Source organism: Schistocerca americana, chromosome 5 (assembly GCF_021461395.2).
Source record: "Schistocerca americana isolate TAMUIC-IGC-003095 chromosome 5, iqSchAmer2.1, whole genome shotgun sequence".
In the NCBI taxonomy this organism is placed as follows: domain Eukaryota; kingdom Metazoa; phylum Arthropoda; class Insecta; order Orthoptera; family Acrididae; genus Schistocerca; species Schistocerca americana.
Window position 1 is genome coordinate 616,458,324 of NC_060123.1, and position 24,491 is coordinate 616,482,814.

General features: G+C 43.9%; 1 protein-coding gene across 1 annotated transcript in view; it reads right to left on the reverse strand.

Annotated features, from left to right (window-relative positions):
• LOC124616591 (cell cycle control protein 50A-like) overlaps window positions 1-24,491 on the reverse strand; it is an 87,835-nt gene that overhangs the window by 43,980 nt on the left and 19,364 nt on the right. The window lies entirely within an intron of this gene.

Here is a 24,491-nt window from a genome sequence, read left to right on the forward strand (position 1 = left end):
GACCATCACGATGCTGTAAACAGAACGTGGATTTATCCGAATAATTGACGTTTTGCCGTTCGTGCACCAAGGGTCGTCGTTGAGTACACCATCGCAGGCGCTCCTGTCTGTGATGCAGCGTCAAGGGTAACCGCAGCCATGGTCTTCGAGCTGATGGTCCATGCTGCTGCAAACGTCGTCGAACTGCTCGTGCAGATGGTTGTTGTCTTGCAAACGTTCCCATCTGTTGGCTCAGGGATCGAGACGTGGCTGCACGATCCGTTACAGCCATGCGAATGAGATGCCTGTCATCTCGACTGCTAGTGATACGAGGCCGTTGGGATCCAGCACGGCGTTCCGTATTACCCTCCTGAGCCCACCGACTCCATAATCTGCTAGCAGTCATTGCACCTCGACCAACGCGAGCAGCAATGTCCCGATACGATTAACCGCAATCGCGATAGGCTACAATCCGACCTTTATCAAAGTTGGAAACGTCATGGTACGCATTTCTCCTCCTTACACGAGGCATTAGAACAACGTTACACCTGGTAACGCCGGTCAACTGCTGTTTGTGTATGAGAAATCGGTTGGAAACTTTCCTCGTGTCAGCACGTTGTAGGTGTCGCCACCGACGCCTACCTTGTGTGAATGCTCTGAAAAGCTAATCATCTGCATATCACAGCATCTTCTTCCTGTCGGTTAAATTTCGCGTCTGCAGCACGTCATCTTCGTGGTGCAGCAATGTTAATGGCCAGTAGTGTACCTTGACATACACCGAAGTGCCAAAGAAACTGGTATTGATACGAGTATTCAAAAAACAGAGATATGTAAAATGGTAGAACGCGGCTCTGCGATCGGCACCGCCTGTATAAGACAACAAGTGTCTGGAGCAGTTGTTAGTTCGATTCCTGCTGCTACAATGGCAATTTATCAAGATTTAAGTGAATTTGAACGTCATATTATAGAGCGGCGCACGAGCGATGATACATAGCATCTCCGAGGTAACAATGATGTGGGGATTTTCCCTTACGACCATTTCACGAATTTACCGTAAATAGCAGGAAAATTGGTAAAACATCAAATCTCCGATATCGCTGCGGCCGGAAAAAGATCCGATCCAGCAAGAACGGGATCAACGCCGACTGAAGAGAATCGTTGAACATGACACAAGTGCAACCCTTCCGCAAATTGCTGCAGATTTTAGTGCTAGGCCATCACCAAATGTCAGTGTGCGAACCATTCAACGAAACATCATCGATATCGGCGTTGGCAGGCGAAGGCCCACTTGTGTACCCTTGATGACTACACGACACAAAGCTTTACGCTTCGCCTGGGCCCATCAGTACCGACATTGGACTGTTGATGACTGGAAACATTTGTCTTGTCGGAACAGTCTCGCTACAAATTGTATCGAGCGGATGGACGTGTACGGGTGTGGAGACAACCTCATGAATCCATGGACCCTGCATGTCAGCATATGACTGTCCAAGCTGGTGGAGGCTCTGTAATGGTGTTTGGCGTATGCAGTTGGAGTGATATGGGACTCCTGATACTTCTAGATAAGACTCCGACAGGTGACACGTTCGTAAGCATCCTGTCTGATCACCAGCAGCCATTCATGTCCATTGTGTATTCCGACGGACTTGGGCAATTACAGCAGGACAATGCGACATCCCACACGTCCAAAAGTGCTACAGAGTGGCTCCAGGAACACTTTTCTGAGGTTAAACACTCGCCACACAAGAACGTTATTGAGCATATCTGGGATGCCTTGTAACATGCTGTCCAGAAGAGATGTCCACCCCTTGTACTGTTACGAATTTATGGACAGCCCTGCTGGATTCATGGTGTCAATTTCCGCCAACACTACTTCAGACATTTGTCGAGTCCATGCTACGTCGTGTTGGGGAACTTCTGAGTGCTCGTGGGGGCTCCATACGATATTAGGTAGTTGTATCAGTTTCTTTAGCCCTTCAGTGTAGTTCCACAATGTCGTTCAGTGAACAAAATACGCTCTTACCCAGTATCTGACCAGATTTGTGATCGTATTCGGAACCTTCTTGCAGACAGAACTCAACACCTCGCATTTAATGAAATTAAATCCACAGATGGAAAAGAATTTTTGGGAGTCCACCAACGACGTATGCACCGTTAACGTTTACAATATGTACAATATGAATCACAACTCCACTATCAGAGGTGGTGGTAGGGTTCTAATCAAGAAAAAACTGCCGAGTATACGTGGACTCCAAAGTGAATACATTAAGTGCTATAAGCACTTGAAAATGTTCGCTATTGTGAGACAAATATCTTCTCTTGCAATTTCTTTGCTTTCCGTATTCTGGGAGGAGGTAGTATGAACCACATCGAGAAAGAATGGCCAGTAAACATTGGCATGAAAGGGCATACGTTTACAGCTATGAGGATCTGTTCAGTAGAAGAGACGCGGTTCACAGCAACGACGATGAACAAGTGCTCATAGCTCTTCCGGTGTGCATTTCAGAGACCACGTTGACCAAATTTATTTCCTTCTTTTGGTTCAGATCACCACTTCTTAATTGTGTGGTCGGAGTTCTCGTTCACACTGTACATAAATAATGTGGATAACGTCTGATTTGTCTCCAAAGACCTCGATGTCGACGAGACGCTACACCTTAATCTTCCTCGTCTTTCATAACGTTGGAAGCTCTGTAACGCTCTTCACACACGATGCAGTTGTCTATAAGAAGATAGCGGTGGTAGAAAGCTCTAAAACATTGCAGGAATGTCAGCAGAGCATCGGTGGTGGGAGCAGGCATTGGCTGTTGACCCTCGACGCAAGTAAATGTAACGTATTTCCCGTAACTAGGTGAAGAAATCTACTACAGTTTCAATATACTATTGGCGGCAAATCAGTGGAGACAATAACAATCGTAAAATGAGGTCTAATCGTCTGGAGTAAGGTAGAATAGAGTGAACACGTAAAAGAAACTCTGGGAAAAGCAGATATCAGTATGAGATTTACTGAAACATCTTAAAGTAAATGTAATTATACCACGAAGGATGAAACTTAGAAAATAATTGCCGACCTTACTCATCAGTGTTTCCCGCGACTCTTTGACCCAGTCAGGTTGAACTAATTATGAACCTTGCTAGGCGATCGTTTAATCGGCGCGAGAGCTTCACGGAGACGTTCTACAGACTCCACTGACAAATGCTACGAGAAAAAAATTGAATTGTCATTCTCAAAAGTATCCAAACGACCTGAAGTGCGATCCATCTGATTTGTACGCAACACATAACGTAACTGTCTTACTTCCTCTGCTTTCTTTTCGGTACAATCGGTTCAGTAAACAAAATGGTTACTTTAAGAGACCACTAGAAAAACTGTTCTCCGTGACGAACGATAGAAATTCAAAGTAATATTAGGTTAATGCAGATAATAGAATATATATTATTAAAGATGACACGGCCTTTAAAGTTCGTAAACCAAGTCTACTAGAATAAATAAAATTTCAAACAACAGATTTCAGCCCTCAAATTCCATGACAAAAACTTTTGTACTGGACTCAAACACGGGACTTCGATAAATGAGATATCAATCATTCTGACTAACCCCTAAACATCTTAGATAGAATTCGACTCACAAGTAACACAGTCTGAACATGATTCACGTGAAATGATGGGGCATAAAGATATGTGTTGGACAGGAATTCGAACCCCGCACCTAACCGGAATGTCAAGTAAGCACAATTCGTCACCACTTGCAAGATGACGGGAACAGAAATGACAAGATGAAAGTCTTTTGGTTTACCGGGATTCGACCCCAGCACCTACCGTTATTATGTCATAATAATGAATATTTGTTAAATATCGGTATATTTCACAGTACAGAGATATGCATATGTCTGAACAGATAATAACGTTACGAAAAGTTCTATGCAGACAGGTAATCAATCGCTACAGAAACCATCGTTGCTGACTACCCACGAAGAGACGTTGACTATCGAATTATCTTTCACCAGTAGCTAGGGGCGGCATTTTTTAACCTGAAATGGTATGACGAAAAATTCGGTATCTCACTGGGAGTTGAAACCGTCACCATTCGTTATTGATGATAAAGCACGAAGATGTCTCAGAAATTGAAATTATTTTTAACCTGTAGTTTGCTGTGTGCATGCTATAGCTTGAAATACCATGACGAAAAATTTTGTGCTGAACGACGATTCGAACCCAGACAGACGCATTTCATGGAGACCTTGAGGAGTTTGGAATCTTTGATAAACAACTGTGCTATGCAGAAGTATCATCTCAGAAGGGTCAAACACAGCGAAAGCGGAAAGCTAAGTCCAGTTTCCAGTCCACACCAATATTTTCAACACCTCAAGTTCAAAAACAATTAGATATAGGTGCCCTGTTACGTTACACGACTATTGTCTCATTAATATAATAATATTTGTCGTATAAGAAAGTTTACTGCTGACAGTTTCAACTTTCCGCGCCTACTGCCTCTGTCATGGTCCAACCTAAGCCACACTTCTCCAGTAGGGAACGAAGGTACGTCATGCTTGATGTCGATTTAGAACTGAGGTGCAACCCTATATTGTTCAACTGTGGTAACCAGAGGTGAAGAGAATCTATCCGTGTTTGTTAAAAATGGTTGCCTCATGTGTGAATCAAGCCACAACTTATGCACACAAAGCTAAAATCATACCAACAGACCAACAAACACCACAGAGTGCTACTTCATTATTTTGTAGTACATAAAGGATGTTCCACACTGGATGAGAGTTTCGATTCCCTGGAGCTTGATTTCAACCTTTCCGATACATTCATTTCCTTGTTCTAATGGCTCTGAGCACTATGGGACTTAACTGCAATGGTCATCAGTCCCCTAGAACTTAGAACTACTTAAACCTAACCTAAGGACATCACACACATCCATGCCCGAGGCAGGATTCGAACCTGCGACCGCAGCGGTCGCGCGGTTCCAGACTATAACGCCCAGAACCGCTCGGCCACCATTTCCTTGTTCGTCTGCATCGATATTCACTAGCTGCTTTGGATACCCACTTGATTTTCTAATCACTGAAGTAAAGTCACATAAGAACGTGCAACACTATAGGATGCAGAAACTTTTGCAGAAAGTGTTGCTTTCCACTTCTGATTCTCTGATGGTGTATGCATTTTATGGTCTAGTGATAAACCTGGCGCAGTGTAAACTCAAACGCCAGACAACGATTTCATTCTCTTATTTAATTGTTTAAACGTCACTTATTGCCGGCCGCTGGTGGCCGAGCGGTTCTGGCGCTACAGTCTGGAACCGCGCGACCGCTACGGTCGAAGGTTCGAATCCTGCCTCGGGCATGGATGTGTGTGTTGTCCCTAGGTTAGTTAGGTTTAAGTAGTTCTAAGTTCTAGGGGACTTACGCCCTCAGCAGTTGAGTCCCATAGTGCTCAGAGCCATTTGAACCATTTTGCACGTCACTTATGGTCACATAATTGGTATGGCGTTGTTCTCTTTGGATTTAATGGAGAGGAGGTAGCATATAGCCCAGGCAACTGGGAATATTTCTGTCGTGTATAGAGTAAATGCACAGTAGAAATCAGCTCAGAAAACAGATTACCGATTTGAAGTAGGTTCGTTTCGATGTAAATCATTCCCCACAACTTTAAAGACCACCGGGCTTCGATTAACGATAGTTTTATAGTTTACCATTTTGGTCCACCCGACGTCTGGCAACTGTGATGAGCTGGGAGCCGGTAACCTCCATGAGGCACTTGCATTCAGCGGGAAGTGTTGTGGGAAATGAAATTTAGGTGGCTTAATGTTAGATACCCCGTCAACTACGAGATCGTTACAAAAGAAGCAGACTGGGATGTTTCGGGAAGAAAATCGACTCTTTTCAAAGATGTCAGTATTTTTCTTAATCGATTCAAGGAAATAACCGAAAATCTGAATCGGGCGGTCAGACGGGGATTTCAAGCACTCTGCGTTAACTTAATAAACAAAAAGTAACTGTTGATCCTAACATAAAATATCTGAATGAAAGGCCAGCATGAGTACTAAATTTGAGTCTGCTAGCACAAAGAGAGTGTTTTGTATTAAGAACTGCATCCCAGGGAAGCGTCCATCGCAGTTGGCATCTGTTGCCAACAACTGAGATGCATTGCGGTCGCAGCATACGAACAGTAACCAAGGAAACACCTAAAAGCATTGCTACGGTACAAAAACGCTTGTCTGCACTATGCAGATTTCACAAAAGGAACTATACAGGTGTTTGGCTGGAAAGCAATCCCTACCGCATTTGGTCCACTCATTAAGCGGCCTCAGACGTTTCCTGTCACTCCTTGCCTGTCCGCTCCCGATATCTGAGTGGTCAGCGAGGCAGAATGTCATACCAAGAGGCCCGGGTTCGATTCCCGGCTGGGTCGGAGATTTTCTCCGCTCAGGGACTGGGTGTTGTGTTGTCCTAACCATCATCATTTCATCTCCATCGACGCGCAAGTCGACGAAGTAACGTCAAATCGAAAGACTTGCACCCGGCGAACAGTGTAACCGACGGGAGGCCCTAGTCATACGACATTTACATTTTACTCCTTATCTAACAATCAAAGATTCACTTTAAACTTGGACCGACGACATCTTCATATCAGATCCTATAGCTTTTCTACAGACGTGGAATCCGTGGAACCAAAAAACTGCCTGTGCATCGTCAAATTGTTGATGACTAATTTCTCTCTTATGTTTTTTCTATTAAATTCAATAAACTAACAGAAAACAGTATAAGAATATGCATGTTGTAATGGAAAGAAGGGACCGAGAATGACAAGGGCTTCACGTTCACCATCATTAGCACCATACTAAAGAGAACAAAGGACTAACCGGTGAGACAGCTTTTCATGAATACATACACAAGTACAATGGGCCTACAGCACAAATAAACCTGGCTCACTACAGGTCCAACAGATGTACGTAGCATGAGAACACGCTACAGTCTCAGCATCGACGACGGCGTGCTTTAGCCCTTACGGTTCCCAATGCCTCACATTCATTTTAACTTACCAGGACACCCTAACGACAAAAGTACGATTTAATAACATAAAAAGTATTTGTAGTAAGAGCCTCATTAGCAAGATAGTGCGCACTTTTGACCCTAGTATGGCTGGTGCCAACGTGTAGTCCTGTGCTCTACACAAGAATCATTTCGGGATTACCACGAAAATATGCAAACCTGGAGTGAAATTAGACTCTAAAAGAAACCAAATAAATAAATTGTTCAGTGCCACATATAACCATTAAAATAGTAAATTAATAAAACTAAGAAGTATGTCAGCATAAGGGGATAAATGTAGGTTATAAATATGACGCAATGTCACAGTTTCTTGAAATTGTCACCTTTAGATCTTGAAGGTACTAATCTGAGATTCCAATGAGACTTAGGATGGTGAAGCTAAGATTCCCTTACTGGTTTTCGGTCTGGAAGCTTTTCGCTCTGTGTGGGAAGAAGTAAAAAACAAAAGAAGGAAGGGAGGAAGGTTGAGTTTAACGTCGCGTCGACATCGACGGAGCACAATCTCGGATTGTATAATGGATGTGGAAGGAAGTAGGTTGTGCGATTTCAAAGGAACTATCCTGCATTTGCGTGGAGAGATTTAGCGAAATCACAGAGAACCTAAATCTGGATGACCAGGCGTGGGTTTGAAGTAATAAACACACAAAATGTTTAAGTTTGTAGCGACATCAGATCCTAGAGCTAATGTATTTTTTCTTTCACAAAGAAGCCACATTACCATTCAACTAGAGCTACTGTACTGCTAGGAGTCTGCTTCATCGCTACAGTGATTGTTAATAGAGAGAATTCGTAATATTAAGAAAGAGATTAGTTATACGTTTTGTATGGAGCAGCCTTCTTGGAATCAAATAACAAGTTCAACAACCCAGTGTTATACATTAGTCGAAAATGATTCAGGTTATTTGTCAGTACGACAACTCCGAACCTTCGACGAAGTAGATCGACGGTCACACAGTTGCCAAACGTATTCTACAACGTTGACAGTTCTCCGTTAGGCTAGCGACAGGGAGAAGACATTAGCTCAGCCGAGGTACTGAACTGGCTGGCACTTGAGAAGCTCGCTCTTCGAAGACGTAGCATTGCCAGCTGCTACCACGTTGACTGGTAGCCGAAATACCTAAAGCATAGCCTAATGAATTTTGTTCGTGTTTCTGTCACTATCATTTGGGTCAAAAGAATAGCTACGAATAACATACAGAAACACCTAACGCGACCAGGTGTCATATATATGTACAGTATAAGCAGGAGGAGTTATTTGGATGGCCCTTATCTTCAGTGGCAGCTATGATTGTTTTTTTCTGTGAAAATGGCAAGCTCATTTGCCAGCTGCGGCTCACTTCTTTTTATTTTCCAGCATCATCTCTGGTTATACTGGGAACATTAGGAGCCTATACATGTTATTCTCTTTACCATTATGAACTTAAAAACAATTTTTCTTAAGAATACTTTAAATGGAACTACCCATAAAGGTACGAATGATATAATGTATCGAACTTAGAAAGTGAAGTTGAATCAAAAAGTCGCAAAGCAATGGACCCGGTAATTGTGTGCTACGCAAATTCAATTTCTACCTCTGCTGTCATGAAGGGAGAAACAGCTGTAATCAGCCACGTAAAAGGGAATAGAAAACGCTGAGAGTTTTGGCTGTATTGCCTGAAATGCGTCGCAATGAAACTAAACAGCCGTTTAATCCGCAATAATCAAAATAACAAGTAGTATCATTTACTCGTTATGATTACATGTAATCACTGATATTGCTTTGTCTGATGAATGGCTGTATCAACATAGAGAGAAACTAAAACATCAGTAAGAGGTGGAATGAAGTTTCTAAGCAGAACTTCGGAATTCGCGATGTTTAATTTACGTTTAGTTCCTGTCTGTTAAGTGCTAGTGAAGCTTCTAGGTTATCAGAAACTTCATATGAGAATTATCAAACCATAATTGTTAGAACAGACTGCTACGTTAGAAAGTACTCCACTTGTGGCTGAATATGACTCAGGCAGTGACGCTAATTTTTATTTCATTTAATGTGCTGATGACGTACAAAATGAGCTCTGCTCTGAAAGTACTTGTAGTATTGTCTGCCTTGTGGAAGTCCCCAAGACAATGCTGTAGTCGCTGACAATCCGAACCGGTTGGAGATGCGAGCTAAACTCTTCATTGTACGGGGCTACGTCTTCCTAGCAACTGGCTGCTTACTACCGTAATTCGTTGCGTTAATTCCCGTAGGTAATTTTCATAACAAATCTTATGGTCTCGTACAGAAGGGAAATGATGGTCACGACACATGTTTTATACGTTACAATTCATAAATTCACTTACACCTCTTTTTCACTCATCAGAGTTTTACTGGCAGTTAGTACGTCGTGCACGAAAATTCGCAATAGTATAATGTACATCTCACCTTCTATGCACTACCTCGATTTCACGATTTAGCGTCTCTTTACCACAGCTCAAAACAGCTCTAAAAATACGAGATACAGGTTCCTCTTAATGTTTTATCATAGTGGAAAAATGTCTAATACGTTCTATCTGAATGGCTCATTCTAAAAGTTTTACATAGGCGCTTCCTCCTTTGACAATTTTTGTGACATTTACACTCATAAGCCAAAACATAATGATCACTGTCCGCCGTGACGTTGATGGCACGTGGCGCGGTAACAAAAGAATGTAAGCGGAGCAGACATGAACACGGGATCACCCTTGCGAAGATACCTACTACAAATGGGTAAATCCATTGAGATAAATGACTTTGTCAAAGGGCAGATCATTATTATTCAGAGCCTGTAAATGAGTATTTCGAAAATGGCGAAGCTGGTCGAATGTTCTTCTGCTCTGTCGTGAGCACCTGCGACAAGAGGTAGAAGGAGAGTGATACTACTACTTGGCGCTAAATGGTTGGACGCCACGACTCTTCACACAATGTCGTGTTCGAAGGCTTCTCTGCTCTGTAAAGTAGGAGACATGGTCATATGTGACATCTCTGCCGAAAGAGCACAATTCTGGCGCACGCAGAAGTGTTTTGGGGCAAACCGTTCATCGTGCGTTGCTGAACATGGAGTTCCGCACCATACCGCCTCCAACGACATCGTCAATTGTGACTGCAGTGGTCACTAGTCAATCGGGATTCGATTGTTAGTCAATGGAAACGTGTCGGCTGTTCGAGTGAATGACATGTTTGCTACACTAGATCGATGGTCGTCGCCACAAACGCTGTCATCGACGTGAACAGCGGCTCGAAAAACATGCAGCGCGCCACGAACGCAGGCTAGTGGGAGCGGTATTATGCTATGGGAGACATTCTGCTGCGCTTGCATGGGACCTGTGATAGTAATCGAAGATAGTCTGACAGCTGCGAACCACCTGTATCCCTTCATGTTTAATGTCTTTTCCGTCGGTGACGTCATCTTTCAGCAGTATAATTGTCCGTGACTCGGAGCCAGAACCGTCCTACAGTGATTTGAGGAGTATTATAGTGAACTCACGTCGATGTCTGGGCGATCGATTTCGCCTGATGTAAATCCCATGTAACCCATCTTGGTCGCTATCGGGCGCCATCACCGCATACGGAAATCAACAGCCCGTTATTTATGCGGATTTCATGACTTTTACGTTGACATCTTATGCACATACCTGCACAAGCTCACCTAAAAACTGTTGCATACCTGATGCGTGATATATTTCGTTCTAAAAACGAACAAACGAGGTATTAAACCGGTGGTCATAATTCTTTGGCTCCTCAGTGTATAATTTCATCTTGAATAGTAACCGCTTACCAGCTCTTGTGAATAATTTACACTGACATGATGATACTCATAGGATAGCGATATACGCATTTATAGATGGCGGTAGTATCTCATACACATGGTACATAGTGGCAGTGCATTGGTGCATTGGCGGAGGCGTCAGTTGTACTCAGATGATTCATGTGAAAAGGTTTCCGACGTAATTAAGGCCGCACGACGGAACTCAACAGATTTTGAACTCCAAATGACGGTTGGAGCTAGACGCATGGGACATACCATTTCGAAAATCGTTAGTGAAATCAATACTCCGAGATCCACAGCATCAAGAATGTGCCGAGAATACCAAATTTCAGGTGTTACCTCTCACCACGGACAACGCAGTGGCCGACGGCCTTCACTTAACGACCGAGAGCAGCGACGTTATCACTGATAACGAGTAACACTTCGTGAAAAAACGCAGAAATCAATGTAAATCATGTGACAAACGCATCCGATAGGACAGAGTTGCGAAATTTGGCGGTAATGGGCTGTGGCAGCAGACGAACGATGCGGGTGGTTCTGCTGACAGCACAACATTACGTGCAGCGGCTCTCCTGGGCTCGTGACCGTATCGGTTAGACCCTAAACGACTGGAACACCGTGGGCTAGTTGGCTGAGTTGCGCTTTCAGCTGGTAAGAACTGACGGTAGCGTTCGAGTGTGGCACAGGCCCCATGAAACCATGGACCCAAGTTATCGACAAGGCACTGTGCAAAGTGGTCCTGACGTGGGCTGTGTTTACGTGGAATTTACTGGGTCCTTTGGTCCAACTGAACTGCACACTAAATGGTTATTTTCGGCTACTGGACACCATCTGCAGCTCATGTTCCAGGACAACGATGGATTTTTATATGGATGGCAATGTGCCATGTCTACATCTACATCTACATCTACAACCATACTCCACAACCCACCTGAGGGTGTGTGGCGGAGGGTACCTTGAGTACCTCTATCGGTTCTCCCTTCTATTCCAGTCTCGTATTGTTCGTGGAAAGAAGGACTGTCGGTATGCTTCTGTGTGGTCTCTAATCTCTCTGATTTTATCCTCATCGTCTCTTCGCGAGATATACGTAGGAGGGAGCAATATACTGTTTGACTCTTCGGTGAAGGTATGTTCTCGAAACTTCAACAAAAGCCTGTAGTGAGCTACTGAGCGTCTCTACTGCAGAGTCTTCCACTGGAGTTTATCTATCTTCTCCGTAACGTTTTCGCGATTACTAAATGATCCTGTAACGAAGCGCGCTGCTCTCCGTTAGATCTTCTCTATCTCTTCTATCAACCCTATCTGCTACGGATCCCACACTGCTGAGCAGTATTCAAGCAGTGGGCGAACAAGCGTACTGTAACCTACTTCCTTTGTTTTCGGATTGCATTTCCTTAGGATTCTTCCAATGAATCTCAGTCTGGCATCTGCTTTACCGACGATCAACTTTATATGATCATTCCACTTTAAATCACTCCTAATGCGTACTCCCAGATAATATATGGAATTAACTGCTTCCAGTTGCTGACCTGCTATATTGTAGCTAAATGATAAGGGATTTTTCTTTCTATGTATTCGCAGCACATTACACTTATCTACATTGAGACTCAATTGCCATTCCCTGCACCATGCGTCAATTCGCTGCAGATCCTCCTGCATTTCAGTACAATTTTCCATTGTTACAATCTCTCGATATACCACAGGATCATCCGCAAAAAGCCTCAGTGAACTTCCGATGCCATCCACAAGGTCATTTAGGTATATTGTGAATAGCAATGGTCCTACGATACTCCCTTGCGGCACACCTAAAATCACTCTTACTTCGGAAGACTTCTCTCCATTGAGAATGACATGCTGCGTTCTGTTATCTAGGAACTCTCCAATCCAATCACACAATTGGTATGATAGTCCATATGCTCTTATTTTGTTCATTAAACGACTGTGGGAAACTGTATCGAACGCCTTGCGGTAGTCAAGAAACACGGCGTCTACCTGTGAACCCGTGTCTATGGCCCTCTGAGTCTCGTGGACGAATAGCGCGAGCTGGGTTTCACACGACCGTCTTTTTCGAAACCCATGCTGATTCCTACAGAGTAGATTTCTAGTCCCCAGAAAAGTCATTATACTAGAACATAATACGTGTTCCAAAATTCTACAGCTGATCGACGTTAGAGATATAGGTCTATAGTTCGGCACATCTGTTCGACGTCCCTTCTTGAAAACGGGGATGACCTGTGCCCTTTTCCAATCCTTTGGAACGCTACGCTCTTCCAGAGACCTACGGTACACCGCTGCAAGAAGGGGGGCAAGTTCCTTCGCGTACTCTGTGTAAAATCGAACTGGTATCCCATCAGGTCGAGCGGCATTTCCTCTTTTGAGCGATTTTAGTTGTTTCTCTATCCCTCTGTCGTCTATTTTGATATCTACCATTTTGTCATCTGTGCGACAATCTAGAGAAGGAACTACAGTGCAGTCTTCCTCTGTGAAACAGTTTTGGAAAAAGACATTTAGCATTCCAGTCTTTAGTCTGGCATCCTCTGTTACTGTACCATTTTGGTCACAGAGTGTCTGGACATTTTGTTTGGATCCACCTACCGCTTTGACATCAGACCAAAATTTCTTAGGATTTTCTGCCAATCAGTACATAGAACTTTACTCTCAAATTCATTGAGCGCCTCTCGCATAGCCCTCTTCACACTACATTTCGCTTCGCGTAATTTTTGTTTGCCTGCAAGGCTTTGGCTATGTTTATGTTTGCTGTGAAGTTTCCTTTGCTTCCGCAGCAGTTTTATAACTCGGTCGTTGTACTGGCCCAAATTGTTCGCGATTGGTTTGAACACGATTCTGGACAGTTCGAGAGAATAATTTGGCCACCCAGATCGCCCGCCATGAATCCCACCGAACATTTTTCTGGGACGTAGTCGAGAGGTCAGTTCGTGCACAAAATCCTGCACCGGCAACACTTTCGCAGTTTTAGGCGGCTTTGGAGGCAGCATGGCTCAATATTTCTGCAGGGAACTTCCAACGACTTGTTGAACCCATGCCACGTCGAGTTGTTGCACTATGCCGGGCAAAAGGAGGCGTGACACGATATTACGAGGTGGCCCATGACTTTTGTTACCTAACTGTATTTAACGACCGGTTTCGTCACCCAGAAGCCACATAATCAGGTCAGATCAGTTACATTAGAAAAAGCGTTCCCTAGAATTGTGGTCCAGTTATAGTTACAATCAATAAATGCAACACGGGAGGCACAGAATAATCCTTGTCTACGAATAAATGACGCAATTAGTGGGTCGTCAGGTAGGTGGAAAGTATGGTTCCATTGTTCCTCAAGCGTCTCAAAAAAACATTTATTAAAACTTTTTAAAAGATGGAAGGAAGGTCAAGAAATATTTTCCCAAATGAATGCGATGAAAGACCAGTAACTAGTTAGAACACACAGTCAAAAATTAAAAATTAAAGACACCAACTATGAATCCGGACGGATGACACAAGACCGAACGTAACTGGTTAAACATTAGATATAGGGGCACAGTCCATCTATAGTGCCAAAAATTTAGTGAAAAGCTGGGAAGAGCCGACTTAGTAATAAAAGGCGGCAACTGATGTAGAAATTTGTGTGTAAATGACATACCATAAATACAGGCGGGCTACTATGAACTGAGCGATAATCTGTGTCGGTGTCGGAAATCGGTTCTACGCATACGCACTATTACAGTGTGTCCTATAGAAATTCGCGTGGCGTGGTCACATTCGTGGACAAAATATTTGGATTCTATACTTAATAGAACAATACAACAGTTACAAGTGTCAAAGAACCAAGAGCGGAAAGTAATGCAATTTGTCATCTGTTAATTAGGCACCTTATAAGAACAGTACTGGTAGAAATCATTATCAGAATATAAACGTATAAATTGCAATTTCAGGCAAGCGTAGTTGAGGATAATGTAAGATATAAATGACAAGTAAACAAAGCATGTAACTGAACATTTTAGTGAACAACTGTAACATGGTGCTTAAATAGTACAGTCCTGGATAAAACGACTTTATTTATGTTTTATGTTTTAAATATAATTATGTATACTGAATTCCGAACCAAGAGCGCTAAGCACTAAAAATAGGGAGTCATTGGTCCATTACTAAAGAGGTCATCAAGCGTAGGTAGAGACAATATTAACTGATATTTGTACTTTTTTAAAAAAATCAATCTAGAATGCTACGATGATCTACCTCCAGTTGCCCGTTTAGTGTCTGCTCTGAATCGGGAAACTGCTTAATGACCCTCATACCTTCCAATTCCCCAACGATGTTATGTGTGTTCCTCTTATTTTCTCGATATAAAATGGACAAGCTTTTTGATCCGACATTTAGTGGTACTTCTAGGAAGTAAAAGCTTCTCCGAGCTTCGCCGCTACACTTCAGACCGCTCATCCACATCTCACAGAAATTATTCAAGTCGTGTTAGGGAAACGGCTGAAGTTGTTGATTCGAAAAGGAATAAAACACGATTGCTACGTTGTACCCTTTTCCCAGTCATTCGTCAAATGCTCAATTATCAGCGGAAACAGCATCTGTTAGACTTTCAGTAGGAGATAACCAAGTATGAGACTAGAAATAATATGAAATGTAGTAAAAACAGGCCCCTTTCATTCTTTTGTGGTTGTGTGGTCGTTCTGTACAACATTACAGGCTTTATTTACTATTCTTATGTATGATGAAGTGGAGAATAGCGGATTTTTGTTGTTATGCACTAATTTTGATCTCTCACATTCTTAACTACATTTCTAGATGATTTTGGTCCACGTACGAGAGAAATTTAGTACGCCTACGGCAGCAAGAACTGGCAGAGGTGGTCCAGTGTGTAGAGCGGCAGGTTTCGACACTGCATGTGTCGCGCTGACTCCCACATGGGAGTGGGGATTTTTCCTTGTGTCAGCCCTTCCAGTATGGCCCAGGTCCATTCAACCTGGTGTGAAACGTAAGTCACGTGGAATAGGCGGACGGATGATAGATCCACCACCATCCCCCCTCTTAGTGCCGCAGGGAACGAAAGGTTGCATTATTCCTGCAGTCAGTCCAGAAGCTGTCTCACAGGTTGAGCGTCACAGATTTCTTATGGCAGAAAAGACGTCTGGGAAGCCGACTAGCTTTGATTGGACTAGAACTTGCATCACAGACCCTGCTATAAGTCTGTGTAGGAGCTGACAAGTCGCGGTAGCTGGTGAGTGGCAGTGCGCCTTTCTCTCGGCAATGAATTGGAGCCTGTTATTAGTTAGCTGGAGAGCTGGAGAACATGCTGCCCTTGGCACACCGCCTGTTCTGAGGCAGGTCGAGACGATACGTGCAACAAGCAGTCTTGTGTTATTTCACCGGAAAGTAACATCACGGGGACCTAGAATGTAGGGCATAACTGGCTACGCGAACCAGTGGTGATCGTGTTGCGTATCCAAACGCACCCCTTTCAGGGTGTAGGACCTACATGATAATAACGAAACCAGTCTGGCAACGTTCGCTCTCCTCGAAACCTCCACTCAAGATCACGTCCAACGTGATGCTGTACAAGAAACTGTGACTTGTCTGAACAGGTAATGTGGTGCCTGACAGCAGGAAAAATGCAACCTTTCGTTCGAAACGGTGATAAAAGGGGGAGGGTGGTGGGCCCATCACCCGTCCGCCTTCTCCACTTGTCCTAGTTTCATAGCAGGCCGAATGGAGCTGAGCCATCCTGGGAGCTCCCATGTGGCAGTGCGCGCCACACATGCAGTGCCGGAACCTAGCGCTCTACACACTGGACCACCGAGGCCCCTTGTTGCTCCCGCAGGTGTACTAAATTTCTGCGTCCATCGTTGTCGTTGGGCGCACCACTGTTAACGCAGACCTTTCTCTTGGCCCATCTATGGAAGTCTTAATAGAGTTGGTCGTCATGATTCTCCATGGTGCTCGAGACGTTGTCCTGCTATCCATGTCGATTTTTCTCTTGCACCAAAGTAGTCTCTTTCTTGACTCAAGGTGGGGGCATAAATGTATGATCCCGCAAAACTAAGCGCACAGTATGTCTGTTCTCTTGGGCTCTAAATCCGTGGGGCGAGTGAGATCCTATATGGCACTGAGTATGGACCTCCTGAACTCATCCATTCCGTGTTCACATCACAGTCGCAGGATCCCAAACAGCGCTAGCTGCAGCCTCGAAAACCGATAGCTGCTCTCTGCTAACCAGAACCCAGCCGCTGTTGACTTCTGACGGGTGCTGACAGATGTTTCACCTTCTTAAACGTGGCATAAAATAATCTTTTCAGGAAAAAACAACAGTCAGATACGATTTCTGAATCTGAAACTCGACAAGCCATTCTTCTTTATGCACAAAATGTGGAAGCGTCAGTTATGGTTCTCGGCTGCTCTCAAATCCTACTCAATGGATAGATCGACAATATAGCAGGACTCATGCCAGTATGACTTTTGTTAAATGTCGACGTCATTTGTAATGGCCAGCAATGAAGACGGATACACCATCTCGAAACTGCCTTCATTTCATTTCATGAAAACCAACGTACAGTATTTTGCTACAGTCTTATCCATTACTACCGACATTTGCTGTTATCTGCCGTTTATTGCTCTGCACTGCTTGACTGTCGAGCTCTTTTACTGCCTCGGTTGTTGATATCAAGCAACAGAATACCTGATTTACTGCACAGCATTTATGTAAGAGAGATGTTTGCCACCTTTTAACGGCGAGGCGCTACGAGAAAAGCGCCCACATTTAACCAAGCTGAGATCCAGAGCCAGAGTGCCCATACAACCGTGCAGCAGCTATGCCATACGCTACTCACTAATCACTGTACTGCCTCAACAGACCATCACCACGTCGCCGTGTAGGGCTCCTTGCGGTTGTGCCCTCATCTTACAGAGGTATGGACTAATCTCGAGGCCATGGGGCTAATCTTAGGTTCCCGTTTCCTGTGACACGCAACGTTCCATCGCCGCAGAACACCCAGAGTTCACAGGTACAGGTGTCTGGTGTTGCGCACTAGCCCCCACATTGAAAACCTATGGTTTTCCGAACCCACACCCAAGTAACGAAGACTGAGCTCCCTGAGATGATCGCCATTTGGCAGGACCCAAGATACACGTGTAGCGTATTAGATGAGGCAAGTATTACTCGATTTAGACTTCATCGTTTTACATCTATGCTGTCTTCAGAAATAAATGAATTTATCCAACACATCCCAGTTTCCCCCGGCTTAGATCCCTTTTCTTCTTGAAATTGTAATGGGAATACATGTACTTTCTAGTCAAAAGCAACATTCTCAGAACTGCTATGTGGCCTCTGTCATTCTTTGCCTTTGTAGACTTAAAAACAACTTAATCTAACATAACTTTTAAAATCTGAAAATGAAGTGTGAGTTTACAAGTACAAGATCAGTTTGAAACACTTCATGTTCGCAATCGACAGTACATTTATTACCAATTTGACGATCTAACGCACGAACTGGACAGAATTTGGCACAATAACCTTTAGTAAGACACCCAACGACTGTATCAATCCATGCCAAGCCCAGTAACTGTTTGAATAAGAGCCAGCGGTAGACCAAAATGTTGTTGACTTGCTCAATTTGTGAAGCTCTTTCTTTGGACTAAATCATCCTATTTTTCTGAAATATTAATCATTTGTGTGTTTATACATATATATCACATCTACTGATTTCCATCCTATTCTGATAATTTCTTCGTGCTACGTCAATTTTTTTCTTAGAGTTTAGTACTTCCTGACAACTTCTGAAAATAAATACGAGCAACTCAAATTTATTAAAATCTGATGATTAACATCTAAAACTTACAGTATACTGATAATTCATATTTTGATGAATAACTTGATCTTTAAAAGAGAAAATGCTGATAGGTTTATGTTACTTCAGTAGATAGTGACAGATTAGTGAACTTTCGTAATATCTCTGAATCAGCTGTTGCGAGGTAGTTACTCCTGTTGCTGCAGGTCGGACATTCACTTGATGTACCAACGCGATTTAAGTATAAGAAACTCGGAACGGTAAACATGAAATTTATAGCTCATCAGAGATATTTCTATTCAGTCTTTCGGCGTTGCACGTAATTAGATCTGCTAGGGCCTAAGTATGAGAAATAACGTCTAGCAAAAACGAAATCGCCGGCCGGTGTGGCCGTGCGGTTCTAGGCGCTTCAGTCTGGAACCGTGTGACCGCTACGGTCGCAGGTTCGAATCCTGCCTCGGGCATGAATGTGTGTGATGTCCTTAGGTTAGTTCAGTTTAAGTAGTTCTAAGTTCTAGGGGACTGATGACCACGGATGTTAAGTCCCATAGTGCTCAGAGCCAGCCAGCCAAAAACGAAACCTCAAGAAACAACACCTTCTTTCAAGGTTATTTGAAGATACGAATTAGTAAAAGGTTGTAACTTACTATTAATTTTCAAATTTTGTCTGGAATTCAAACAAGGCACTGGCTTAATAACAATCGAACCCTTAACAGATTAAACAGAGGTTGACAAACTGCCTGTTGGCTTCTTCTCGGATTCCTCGGCGAAGTTCGTCTGATGATTTTTCTGACGTTTCGCCATCACAAGTGGCTGGCAATGTCAAAGATTAACCCTGTATCGATGGTGATGGGCTGGAGACGAGCGTGCGGCCGCAGACTGTATGTAACCCGTGGCCAACGTCCGAGGGCTTCTCCAGGCTCATTTCCGATGCGGTTCTCTTGCTACCTGCGACGGTCGTTCGCTGCAGCACGGGAAGCCAGGATCCGTTTACCTTGAGACTTTTTTCTTTGTTATTGAAGCTATTCCCGTGTATTTGTATTTCAATAGCTTCTCTGAACAAGCGGATGTGATAATTCTTCTCTACAGCCAGACCTTCGTGTCGGCGAATTTTACTACGTGGTCGGTCTCACACAGCGCCTGCTCTGCCACGGCCGATTTCTCCACCTGCCCCAACCTGCAATGTCGCTTATGTTCTCTGGTCCTGGTGTTGATTGATCGTCCAGTTATTCCGGCATACATTTTACAACATGTGTATGATATGCGGTGTATTCCCGACGTTACAAGTGGGTCCCTTTGCCGATCTGAGACACGCTTCCATCTTCTTTGTCGGTTTGTAAATAATTTGTACGAAGTGTTTGCGCAATATACGGCCGATTCTGTCCGTAACTCTGGGAATGTACGGCAGAAAGGCCGTACCCGACATATCTTTTTCTGATTTGTCACTTCGCCGCGTGTTTGGCCCCGTTATACTTCTAATATAACTTGTCGAGTACCCATTGCTCCTTTAAACACTTTCCAAGTGTTGTATTTCACGTCTGAGGTGATGTGGCTCACATATTCGTCTTGCTCGCGTTACGAGCGTATTAATCATGCCCCTCTTCTGGCTCGGGTGGTGATAAGGTAGTTTGTGCAGTTATAGGTCCGTGTGTGTTGATTTTCGCTACACACTGTGTACCTGGTTTTCATTATCCCTTGTGACAGCACATCTAGATATGATAGATTTTTGTCCTTTCCTATTTCCATGGTAAATTTTATGTCGCCATGGAGACTGTTCAAGTGTCTTAGGAAGTCACCGAGCTGTTTCTCACCATGGCTCCACACAACGAAAGTATTATCGTCGTATCTCTACCACACCTTAGGTTTACAACGTTCCTAGTCCAGTGCTTGTGTTTCGAAATGTTCCTTGAAGAAGTTGGCCACCAGTTCACTGAGAGTACTACCCACGGCGACGCCTTCCAGTTGTTCGTGGAAGTTGCCATTCCACGAGAAACAGTTCGTGGTGAGACATGCTAAAGAGAGCTTTGTGTCGTCTTGAGGCCAGCCGGAGTGGCCGAGAGGTTCTAGGCACTACAGTCTGGAACCGCGCGACCGCTACGGTCGCAGGTTCGAATCCTGCCTCGGGCATGGACGTGTGTGATGTCCTTAGGTTAGTTAGGTTTAAGTGATTCTAAGTTTTTTTTTTGTGTCGAGGGAAAATGGAAGTGATGTGCACAAGAGAGTCATTGAGTGGCACTTTCGTACATAAAGTAACAACTTCAGAGCTGACCAGGGTGTCATTTGCTGCAAGTTTTATTTTCTTCGGCTTCTCAGTTAAATATCCTGAGTCGCTCTTGTATGTGTCACCCTTCCCCACGCGCAGCTGGAGCAGAGAGGCTAAATATTTTGACAGTTTATACGTCGGTGAGCCAGGAGCGCCAACAGAAGGTCTTAGTGGAACGTTATTCTTATGGGTCTTAGTCAATCTATACAGCTGAGGTGGTAGAGCTTCTGTGTTGCGCAGGTTTCTCAGTATGGCCGCCGGCAGAGAAGACCCCTTAATTAACCGATTCTTATTCCGTCTGATACGCTGCGTCGGATCTGTGCTTAGTTTTCGGTACGTCGTCGAATTTAATAGGTCTCGGACCTTCTGCTCATAATCTTCGGTCTTCTTCTACTTAGTTGGTAGAAAATGTCCTAAGGCTCCTCGTCCGTTCTTGCCAAGTCTCTTCTCTCTGTTGTATGAATTCGCTCACGAAGAAAAGCTCGTTCCATTTTGTCGTAGATACGATGTGTTTGGGCGGTGCTGAATATACGCTTGCATTTCAAGTTGGCATCGCCATCTCCAAAGACTACACTAAGATGCACGCCTGCGTCCTGATACACGACCATTGCTAGCATAGATAAGTCTACTCTTAGGTGCTAATATTATGGCAATGGGAACCCGAAGTCAACCAGACTTTACTAAACGTCTTAGGAAAAGAAAAAAGTGGCCGGCACGGAAGTAGTCCTCAAGGTCACGGCCACTGCCTGCCGCCAGCAGTGATTTGCCCGCCTCTCGACTTTGTTGCCATGCAGGTACCGTTAGCGGGGTGGTAGGCCAGAGCAGCTGAAAGCTCAGTGTTACCGTGCTATATCGAGTGATCATGTCTGATCTCAGCGTCACACAGTCTTTAGAAAGGTGCTTTGACGTGTGTTCGGTGGCGAACAGCAATGCAGGAGCAACGGCCTACTTGCGGTACTCCTCCGGTCGGTGTGCGTAAAGGATGGAAAGACATTCGTAAACAATCGAAAATTATCGTATTGAATGTACTCAAATTTTTACTGATCTGGTCTACAATGAAGAAGCGGATAATAAATTTTGCGCAAATTCATAAACTTACAGCTAAAGCGTGTAGTGTCGCCAAGTCAACTTAGGCCATATTGGCAAATTTGTGTCATTGACAGACTCTCCAGACATGAATGAGTGCTTCGATTCTCCAAGAACGGGATACGAACGTGCACGGAAATCAACCGATTTTCAAGATTTTAACGTAGAGCTCGTGCGTAGAACTATACTTGGACATTACAACAGGAAGAGTATCCAGCGGATGACTTAAGTGAAAAAATTAATTACTCGGGCTCAGAGCCCTCCGTTCTTCGTCTTCTCCGCTCCCTTGGTTTCTGATTCAAAAAGTGTAAAGAGAGACGGCAATTCTTAATGGGACACAGAGACATTGCAGCAGCAAGAGCACAGTTTTTGGGTACAAAGCACTTCTTGCACGCTGAAGACACCAGGCCTGTAGTGTACTTGGATGAAAGTTGCGTTTCACAGAACCACATTAATTAGTATATATAGCACTATTCCAAATGAAACGGCGGTTTGAAAGTGCCTACTATTAGAGGTTGAAAGTTATCCTGACATGGGACGCCACAATGAAAGTTATCCTGGCATGAGACGCCACAATGAAAGTTACACCTGGTGCTTACTATATAAAATGATGGAGAATGTAGTAAAATTTACTAACAACATTTATCTTTTTAAAAGAAAAAGCAGTCATAAATTATAGTTGTTGATTGGATACTGTAAACAACTAACAGTTGGGTTAAGAGAACAATGGACAAGGGATCCTGGGTGGCAGAGGTGGGTCAAGTACTCTGGCCCCAAAATTGTGGATAACGCAGTCTGAATTGATCTCACGCTGAGCGGACTTTGATTGATAATCTACATAAGTTTCTTAATGTAGGTGCAGCAGAGAGCAAGTGGCGATTGAGATCTGTACGCCCTGACAAGGTCGGAGCAGCAATACGTTACCCTGTTTGCTTTGTGCGGCGATGTAAATTGCAGAAGGGGAGAAGTGCACGGCGGTGGCGGGACGCGGAGGCGGCACCTGTGAATCGACCGCAGCCACGAAAGAAATGCAAAAATCTCACGGTCTAGCTGTCAGGCAGACGGATCGCAATTCACTCTCTACCAGAGCCCTGAAATCATGGTAGATTTCAGTGTGTGACACACCCATTCGCTGGTCATACCAAGGACCAATTTGGCTCACTTATACGACAGAGCGCACAAAGATACCAAACGTCGAGAGTAGTAAATCAAAAACGAATAAGTGTGCCCTCGGCAAATGAGTAGTCTGAGACATTGGTACAGTCAGACATTGGTACAGTAAGAACTTCGCCATGAGTTCTCCAGTCTAACTACTTGCAAGTGAAGTCAGTCTCAGGGCAGGTCCCAAGCACCAACCACACATGCTAGAGCTTCGACCAGAAGATACTTCCAGACTAATGTCCAGAACCCGAGTTCATCGCACTTCTCCAGACAAACAAAATTCCATTTTCCTGCAAAGTGCACGAACGACACTTCCTTCACGCCGCCATGAGCCAATCACAGGGCTTTAGAGGCGCCAAATCTCCCCTCCTACACGACAGCACTAACTCATGTCGAACCGGCGCAAGAGTTTTGAAACCTGCATCTCTGAAAAAAAAAAAAAAAAAGAAAACTGCCAGCTGCTGGCTTTTTTAAGTTTTTGGAAGATGGAAGATGTTTTCGAAAACTTTTGAACTTTTATTACGCATGGCTCTGCGTATGATACCCAGTTTATGACTTCACCGTGCAGACACATCCCTTCAGTCCGTTGCCCCCAGCCCAGCCTTCCACTGGTGCCATGGCAGGTAGCTCAGCACTGTTCTACTGGAGACCTGTCTCAGGTAGAGGCTGCTCTGTCTGCCCTGAATGGCTGTGACTGTCCAGCAAGATATACTGAGGGATGGGCTCGCCGCCAATTGCTTTCAACTTCCAACATGCCATTTCTGCAAGCTAAGAATCATAAAAATACCTCATGCTTTTAGTGCCCTACGAGGCTCCATCAAGGTCTGCTCATGTCAGTAACTTTCTAGAGTCTCGCTCAAGGTGCGTAAGGTTGTAACAAAATCTTTAATAATTTTCTGTATACGAAAAATAGGTGAGAGAATAACTTGTCCTCAATCAAGGTGGCCGATTAACCATTCCCCACGCTGGATCATTAACGACAGACTTCATACCAGACGACAAACTTGTTTTTCGTCGTGGAAAAAGTTCTTGCCAATCCAATTACCATTGAGAAATGAATAAAGAAGTTTTTAAGAAGATTCTCTGAAAAGCGCATAGAAATTTATGATATTTGACGACTTTTACAAAAAGCTAGATCGTAGAATTGTATTACTTTAGTATGGCAGAGGACAGTATACGATGGCTAGAGAAATACAGGGTAACGTCCCTGATAAAATTGATTATTCTGGCCAGTCACTTCAATGCACTGTCTTCTCCACCCACTTGATTTTTAATTCAGAAACTGTAGTGAAGGACGAAATTTGTAACACAAGACAGGGACGCTGCAGTAGTAAGAACGAAGTTTTTGTGTACCAAGCACGTATTGCGTGCTGAGAATAATAGGCTTACA